The sequence below is a fragment of the Panthera leo genome, chromosome C2 (assembly GCF_018350215.1).
Source record: "Panthera leo isolate Ple1 chromosome C2, P.leo_Ple1_pat1.1, whole genome shotgun sequence".
NCBI classification, from domain to species: domain Eukaryota; kingdom Metazoa; phylum Chordata; class Mammalia; order Carnivora; family Felidae; genus Panthera; species Panthera leo.
In genome coordinates, this window is record NC_056687.1 from 149921057 (window position 1) to 149930420 (window position 9364).

The window sequence follows — 9364 nt, forward strand, 5'->3', positions numbered from 1 at the left end:
CCCCCCCCCCCCCCACACACACACCATAGCATATAGATTCATGGGACAGAGCAAGAACCTTCTATTCCAACATCTCAGGCAGTTGCCAAATAAAACAGTGTGGCCTTACTCCTAGCCTAGCCCTATGTCCTTCCCTGACTCTGAGCCTTGATTTCCTTGTCTCCCAAATAAAGGAGTTTGAGGTCTAAGGTCCCTTCCAAACTCAACAATTCTGAGCTCAGAGTGGAAGCAGAAGTCTCTTGGAGGATGTATTAGCTGCGTTTCCCTAGAAGCAGAGCCTGAGAAGGGATTCAGTCCAGGGGAGGCAGGGAAACAGCACGAGGAAAGGCAGTGGCAAACCTATCTGGTCTCAGGTAAGTTTAGCCTTCGCCTGAAAGTAATGGGAGCTCCGGAGCAGAAACCCTATGACAGAGTTGCCCCCTTTGAGGAAGCTCAGGGAACTGTACCCCTCAGCAAGCCGGTCTCTACGGGCTGCTTTGAATGGGCACATCCACACCTGCTGGGCAAGGTGGGCTCCGAGGTTTCTTCCCCAAAGGGCTGCTGTGAGCTGTATCAGCCACTGACAGCAGCTGGGGGAGGGGTGAACCACAGCCACGAGTGCCCACGGAAATGCAAACATTAATTCTCTCAGACCCCTATGCAGAAAAGGCTTGCCGACAGCAGAAGCAACACCCAGGTTTCTGAAAAGCCCTCCCGATTCATTCAACTAAATCTACTGGGTACTTGCTACCTGCCAGGCACTATTCTGGGTATTGGAACATGAGGCTTAGTCCAAAAAATCACACCGGATATTCTGGTTATGGCCCTCCTCTCAAGAAGAGCTGGGATCTCTGCTCCAGAAGACCCTGCCCGAGGGACAGCTAACAGTCAGCGGCCAGCAGGCGTCCTCTGGGCTGGAGCGGCGCAGGCTGGCACGGGTTTGCTTTTGAAATGGCTGTGGCACCTTCAAGCAGAGATACAGTGGCCACGCTGGTACAATTTGGAGGCGGGTCTGGCCCCAGTCTCCAGGATTTTCTGGCCAAGATGCCTGCTGTGCAGCCAGCTGTAGCCTCCATATGTTTGAGCAAATTCCACTTGGCAGGTGGAGAGAGAACATTTGTTGGGCAGGCCGTCCCTTCCCTTCAAAGTCCACTCGCCTTCCCCCTCACCTTTTAACTTGCATCTGTGCTCATCCCTGCAGCCCTGCCTCTGTGGGATCCTCTCCCAAAGGCCAAGGTGTTCACACCGGGCCAGCCCAGGATCAGCTTTGACACCCTGGAGAGCCACGAGGGGATGGTATGCAGTGGAGGAGGTGAGCCTAAGAAGCTGGGGCCAGATCTGGGCACCTGCCAGGAGGCCCATGCGGGCAGTGCAGGAGGGGCACTGCGGAGGGGCACTGGGTCCCCAGCCCTGGGAAGCTAGGGGGAAATTACCTCAGGCAGTTTAATGTTCCTTCTTCAAGCTCAAAGTCCTTTCTGTTCATGGAATAAGGAAGGGGATATTTCGGGGCGCCTGGGTGACTCGGTTAAGCGCCTGGCTCTTGGTTTCAGCTCAGATCATGATCTCGAGGTTCATGGGTTCGAGCCCCACATCAGGCTCTACGCTGACAGTGTGGAGCCTGCTTGGGATTCTCTTTCTCCCTGTCTCTGCCTCTCCCCTGCTTGTGAGCGTTCTCTAAATAAATAAATCAACTTAAATAAGGGGGGGGGGGCTTGTTTTGAGAAGTGGAAGGAAGGGGCCTGAAGCCAACATCATACTAACGAGAGGGGTCAGGCTTCGAGCTGCTGGAAAGGAGGTCCCTGCAGAGCACCCACAAACTCCCCCCAAAAACCAGATAGTCTCTGGGTGGTTCAAGCATGGCAACGACTCCAGCTGTGAACTGAATCTGTTGATGGCTCTAAGCCAAAGTACCCACCACACCCAACCATCATGGAGCTCGTAATCTCTCTTTGTGTCTCTATCTCATTCTGTATCTCTCTATATACATCTACCTATCGTCTATCTATCTCCATACATATATGTGTGTGTGTGTGTGCATATGTTTTTGTATATGTATGTATATATATTTCTCAAAAATATGGACCAGATCACTTTCTATCTTTCAGAGAAAGTTCCAACAGCAAGTCATTCAGGTGGCCACTTGTCTGTAACACATGGTCATAATTTTGCGATTATTGTGTCATTCCGGGGAGAAATAAAAGACACGGCAGAAAAAGGATATAGTATTGACCAAAACACTAACATTTATTGAACACTTCAGGTACTGCGTGAAGCCCTTTCCTTGATGATCTCGGTCCCCCACAACAACCCCGGGGGAAAGAATCATGAGTAGCCTCTCATTTACAGATGAGGAACCTGCAGCCCAGAGTGCCCACTTGGGGCTCACACACGTAGCGCATGGGGGGCTCCAGAACCCAGCTCCTAACGACTTTACCATAGGCAGACCTAGACACCAATATAGCTTGGCCTCATACGAAAAGCCTTCAAAAATGGCGTCAAAGATCAGCTTCTCCCAGCAAGGTCCAGTAGTAAATACAAGAGAAAGGCTGGGGAAGTGGAGGAAGAGGGGAAGGATGGAGAGGGCAGAGAGAGAAAATAACAACACAGAAAGAGGAAGCCAAAGGAGGGATGGCGCCGGGACAGACAGCTTAGCTCCGCACATCCTGGGAAGTGAGGCAGGTGACAAGTCGGGGAGGTCCTGCTCTCACCTAGGAGCAACTTGGTCCCCCTGGTCAGGTGGCATTTTCCCAGCCCTAGGTCCTCCTGAGATGGATTTGTCCCCAAGCTTTTCTTATTTAAAGGGCAAGACTGAGAATGGTTGTTCCTGCTGTTGTTGAGGAGAAGGGATGCTCTGTCGTTCTGGTTGATGTTTGTTAGGAAAGCCTACTCTGCTTCAGGTGTCTTTGGGAGGGGTCGGGGAGTGGGGAGTGGCCACCGAGCAAGGCGGCAACTCGTGGGTGCTAAAACAGAAGGTCCGCGTCCACGTGTGTGCCTTCCATCTGAATAAGGCAGACCTTGACCCCCTCCCACATCCCCTTGACCTCCCTCCACTCTCCCTTTTCTCCACCCGCCATCAATACCCCCGCAATGCTGCTGTGGCCTCACATTGTAGTTCTACAAGGTCACGGATACACATTTTAACTTGTCATCTATGCAGGCGACAATAAATTGGACTCAGCTATTTGTTCAACCTTCCTGTCCCCACACCTCGTTGCCTCTGCCAGGAGACTCCCATCTCAAGTGTCTCTACATAGCATGCATCTGAGCCTGTGTATCTCAGAGAACGTCTTTAGAAGCTTTAGAATGGTAATTTAGATGTATACAAAATTCTGGGGGTGAAGATATTTTCTCCTCCCACTCCACAAACGTTGCTCTATATTCTTCTGCGTCCCACGTGGCAGGTGAGAGGTTTGATGTCTATTGGAAATAGACTCATTTGTAGACATCTGTTTTCTATCTCTGGAAACTTTTCTCTGTGTTTGATGTATTTAAATTTCATTATAATGTGTCTCAATATGTGTGTGCATGAAATGTACCCTGTTTGGCACACCATGTGCCCATCCAATCTTTCGGGCTCAATTCTTCCATTAAATCTGGAAAATTCTCAGTCATTCATTCCTCAAAGACTTATTTTCTCCCCTTCATTTACTCATTTCTCTCTTTGTGGTAGTCTTAGAAACTAACATCGACCCTTGTAACTCTGACCTCCACATTGTTTCCTCTCGTCCTTTCCAACTCCCTCTCCCTCTCTGACACCTTCTGTCAGAGGGGTAACCCAAATGTCCCTCTCATGACTCATTCTGTAGCCGAACCCACAATTTCCCTCAACCCACCCATTGGGTGCGCCCATTTAACAATTCTATTTTTCACGCCTATTATCTCTAATTAGTTTTCTTCATAAATGTTTATTCCTACTTCCCGGTCTCCCAGAGGATATTTGTTATGCCTATTTTAAATTCTTGTTCCATTTGTTCCATTAGCTTTGCTCCTCCTGCACAAGTTGCACCATTTGTTGGGTTTCTTACCCAACAAATGTGCTTCTCAGAGGTCTTATAATTTTCCCCCGAGAGTGCTCACCCCAACCCCTTGGGATTGTTGGCTGACATAGCCAGTACGTCCACTTGGTTGGAGATGAAGGGCTCCCACTGTGCTCCTCCAGGAGCACCTCTCAGGGCAGAGCTTTTAGGTAGCACTCCAGGCTCACCCCCGAGGTAAGCTTTTCCCTTAGGGTTGGGCTGGGGGAGGAACACAGCCAAACCACCTGCCCACGGTGCCATCTGCACTTCCCTCTGCCATCTGGACCTCCTCTGATGGGACTTCCTCCTGCCCTGTGAAATATGACCCAGAGGGCAATCATCCTCTCAAGGCACTTCTGGAAAGCCACTTGTGGCCCCTTCCCTGCCACTGTCACCCCAGCCTAGACCCTACTGGGGTCCTTCACAGTCCCAGGGTTTTTCTTCCAGTTTCTGTGTTGGTTTCTGAGATCTACCCTCCTCTCTTTAATGCCTGTGGCATTTTTAGGCTTGGAAATGAAGACAAAGTAGCCCATTCCTTGTTGCTACCTTGTTCAAAATCCTTCTGTTTCTGAGTCTCCACGCCCCGTCCACACTGCCTTTCTCAGGAAACACCACCTCCTACTGCCAGCCACTGCCTAACCTGGGGCCCATCAGAACAAGAGACATTGACAGAAGCAAGCCAGAATCTCTTCAGGGTTTGACATCTTTGAATGAAGCCAGGGCACCAGAAAACGGATCATGCCCTACCTCTCCACCCCCACGTTGGCCTCCAAAGAATTGCTCTGGGAAGTGACTGTCCACCCAAGAGGGCACAACCCCTGTGGAACCTCCTCCAGGCATGAGAGGACAGCGGGTCCCTAGACTCTCCATTTCTCCTACAGGCATGGAAAATACTGCTCCGTGGAAATGTGAGTAGGTAAAATGCTGCACGGAAATGTGTAATAAACAATTGCCCTTTGGGCACCAGAAAAATCACTCTTTGGGGTGCTTACTCAGACCCGACAGCTGTTCCACACTAGCTATGCAGAGGCTGCAGGAATTTTTCAAGGGAAGTGTCGCCCTCCTCCAGCCTTAGCTTAGTGGAGGCACCACCAAGAGGCCACGGGTGTGCAGGGCCTGTATAATCCAGGCCCAGATTTGCCCCCATTCAGTGCCCTTGGTCTGATCCACTCCTCTCTCTGTGCCTCTCCTTATCCCACCTGTGAAAGAGGGATTATAATCCCTGTGTGGAAGATTTGAGATGTGGGAGAGATGGTGAAGGATTCTACGCTTCTCAGAGGAGATCCAAAAATATAAATCATCCTCGTTGCTTTCAATGAGTAATAGGGGAGGTGTAAATAAAATCCCATGGAAACAGAACTGCACATCAAATTCTGGACAAACTTGGTACCCAAGGGCAGCCTCCTGCTATACTGGGAGGTACTTGATACACTGGAGAATCCTTCGGAAATACAGTCGTTCGCCCTTTACGGCTCTGTCACGTTAGTTTATATTTTGGCGCTCTGGTTATCCTTCAAGAGAGGCAGATACCTTACATGAGGACTTGGATCCACAGAGAATCACTGGAACAGTGTGGATCTGTGTGCTTTGGTGGGTCAAGTGCTCAGAATCCGACATCAGACTGATCTAGGCTCAAACCCCATTTCTATCTCTTTCTAGCTGAGCTTCGGATTTTATATCTATAAAATGGAAATAACATTCACCACATAGGGCTGTTAGGATTAAGGGAAACAATGTAAGAAAAGAAAATAATGCTGCGCAATGATGGCAGTAAGTATTGCTCGAGCACGAGGGTCCCACCACCACCTCTCTCGGTCTCTGTCTCTCTCTTACACACACACACACACACACACACGCACGTCAGATGAGAAGACCGAGGCCTGGAGAACTGTGAGGACCCTGGCTCTCACAGCGTGTGCACGCCAATGCCGGAGATTCCAAGCTAGACCTTCTCCTCCCCCTGCCATGCTCCGAGGGTCCGAGGAGAGAGATTCAGAAACAGGGCAACTCCAGATACTTGGGGCATGTTCCTGCGATCATGCCCGTAATTTATAGGAAGGGGAGGGGGCAACTTCCTGTGTACCTGGAAACCTTTATCCCACCTAAATTCTTCTCCTGCCCATAAGCGAGGATGACCTTGCTTTGGAAACTCACCCCACTCTACCCTTAGCAGAACTGGTGCTTAAGAGGAGGGTCTTCTGGTCCCTCACACAAGGGCTGTTTTGACTGGGCAGTGCCTGTGTCTCACTGGTAATTAAATATTTTAATATTGACCTATTAAAAAAAATAAAATAAAACGCACAGAGGAATGATCTGCCCTCAATAGGGTCACAAAGTCAAATTCCACAGGTGAAGGTGTCTCAGCATCTTTATGACTCCTCCTCACATCTTCTGTTCTTGACTCAAACCCACAACCCTAGCGCCATTGTTCTGGAGAAGCCATCTATCCAGCTGACAGCCCTTTTGAAAAGCTAACATCCAGGGGTGCCGGGTGCTACCCGTTCCCAGCTCTGCTCAGCACAGGGCAGGGAGGTCTCGTCACCGGCTCCAGGGTGAGCCCTGATCAAGGCGGGGATGTGCGAGAAACCACGGAGCGCCAGCTGAAGGCATCAGGACTTAGTCTTGCTGCCCTGAGGTCTACAAACTGTAACCTTACGCTGACCAAAACCTTGACTTCCCAGTCCACAGCTCACTTTTTTGCCTTTGTTTCCTGAGGTACTCCCATCACCAGGCCAGAATTGAGCTCAGGGTTGGGCCACCTCTATCCCCATCAGACACATTCACAGCCCTGGCTCTTGGCAACTGCCTTTCCTCGAGACTGGACCTTGACTTCAGACTCTGGCTGGGTCTACTCCAAACTGAATGTCTTGCTTTGGCTTCCACCAAAAGCCAGCCCCGAGCTGAAGACCTGGGTAACGGTAGCTTATTTGGCAGATAATTCAAGGAAATATAGTAAAGGGGGGGGGGGGCGGTAAGGGAAGGAGGCAAGAGGGGAAGAAACCGTAAACACGGTCGGGCAAATAAATGAACAGGTTACGACCGCAGGCATCTGGATCTCAATCCTGCCAAGACCCCTCTGAGAGACGGTGCCGAACTTAGACGTCACAACCGACCCGGCGAGAGGTGATGGGACTGAGATATTCGGTCACTGACTCCCAACTGCCCTGGGTTGAGGCTTGCTCTTGGGAGGATGAACTCTCCAGCACGTCTGCCCTTTGTGTGTGCCGGCCGGGAACATCCGTGGCCGGAAAAGTCCAGAAGCAGAGAGACAGGCGCAGGGGCTCGAGGGAGGAAGGCATGGGGGATGTTCGGAAACTGTCAGCTGAAGCTACAGACGACCTTCGGGGCGGCAGAAATGAGGTGGCTTCAGAACGGGCGGCACCTGCTGCCAGCAAAACACGTTCTGAAATAGCCAAGTTTTCCATCGGCTTCTAAGTCTACCTGAAGTCTTGCTCATACCAAGTGTCCCCCCCCCCCCCCCCCCGCCACGCTCCCTTCCACCACCCTGGCCTTAATTTTCTGAGAAACCGAAACATCGAGAAAGAAGAAAGCCCAAAACGTTTGGCCCAATAATGGTCTGTAAACCTCCGTCCCGTACTCGTGGACGTCAGGCTTCTGTCGCAGGCTGGGGTTCCCCAGAAGACGTCCTGAGGTGAAAAGTCGTGCGTGCTAGTGATTTATTAAGGAAACGCTCCCAGGGGAAACTCCTAAGGAAGTTGGAGAAGCCAGACCCGGCAGCGGGGAAAGCCAAGGAAAGGTGGGACTCGAAGAGGGGCCTCCCCTTGACCCCACAGCGAGCTCTGGAGTGTCAGGTAACCTCTCAGAGCCTCCCTGCGGCCAGGGAGCTAGGCTCTCATCTTCCTGGACTGAGGAACCACTGGTAAGGGCCACTCCAGAAGGGTATAAATCTCCTGCTTTTCCACCAGCGTGGGCAAAGCAGGCTCTGCCAGTCCAGGGGCAGCACCGGCCAATGCAAGCATAGGTGCACCTGAGGCATGGAAAGGGGACCTGGAGAAGGGCACCCACATTACCTGCCGGAACTTCCAGAGAAACTTGCACCGGAGCAAGTTCTGTTGCTCGAAAAAGGTTCGATGCCCCTGGACCACAGTACCTCTCGAGTGTTGTTTTGTTTTTTGTTTTTTTTTGTCTGGGTTTTGTTTACCTCCTAGCTCTGAAAGTCTATAATTCTTCCACGCAGAATGCCGACCACATGGTTTGGGGACTGGATACTAAATTATCCCATTAGGATTGGAAATAGTTCCTAAATCACACCCTAGGAGTGCTGAAGCTGAGGCCCACAGCCCGTGGCAGCAAATTTTCAGCTCAGAAAGATCTAGTCACAAAAATATAAGAATGACTGAATCTTACCCAGCAGAGATGACGCACAGTAAGGCAGGCATTGGGGCTCTTTTTCCCACCCCGGTCCCTACCCCGTCTCCTGCTCTGCGGGTCTTGGCTAATAACAGAGATTGGGTAGGTGCTGGTTCCCATGATGCAAACTTTAGTTAATGGATGATACGTAATTGCATTTTATTTCCACTCAGGAATTCTTCAGAATAAACCTTAAGATATACAAAATAAGGGGTGCCTGGGTGGCTCAGTCCGTTAAGCATCTGACTCTTGATGTCGGCTCAGTTCATGATCTCACGGTTCGTGAGTTCAAGCCCCACCTCCAGCTGATGGTGCGAATTCTCTCTCCTTCTCTCTGCCCCTCCCCCACTTGTGTGCATTCTGTCTCCCTCTCCCCCTCTCTCTCTCTCTCAACATAAATAAATATATTTTGGGGCACCTGGATGGCTCATACGGTTAAACGTCCGACTTCGACTCAGGTCGTGATCTCACAGTTTGTGAATTCGAGCCCCGTGTCGGGCTCTGTGCTGACATCTCAGATTCTGCATCTCCCTCTCTCTTTAACCCTCCCCTGCTTGCACTCTCTCTCTCTCTCTCTCTGAAAAATGAATAATAAACATTAAAACATTTAAAAAATTCAATAAATATAGTTTTAAAAATTCCTAAATAAATACAAAGATATGCAAAATAAGTGAAAATGACATTGTAATATATTACAAGTATCTTGGAAAAGGTATTTCTAACCCTTTCCTCTTTGGATATACAATTTTGAGGTCGGGCAAATTTTCTTGATTCTTAAAAAAAAATAAATTCGAGAAAGAAGGTATGAGGGAGTCCTCTAAACTATCCAAGGATTTACATTAACGTGTAAAAAGTTCACCATCTCGTACAGGTTAATACCCTAAGGTGCCGTCGTCTCCAATGACACCATCCTATTTGTTTAGAAAATGCGACTTTGGAGCCTACGTTGGAAATAATCTCGTGTTTTCATTCTCAGGAAACCTTTCATCACTGGCAAA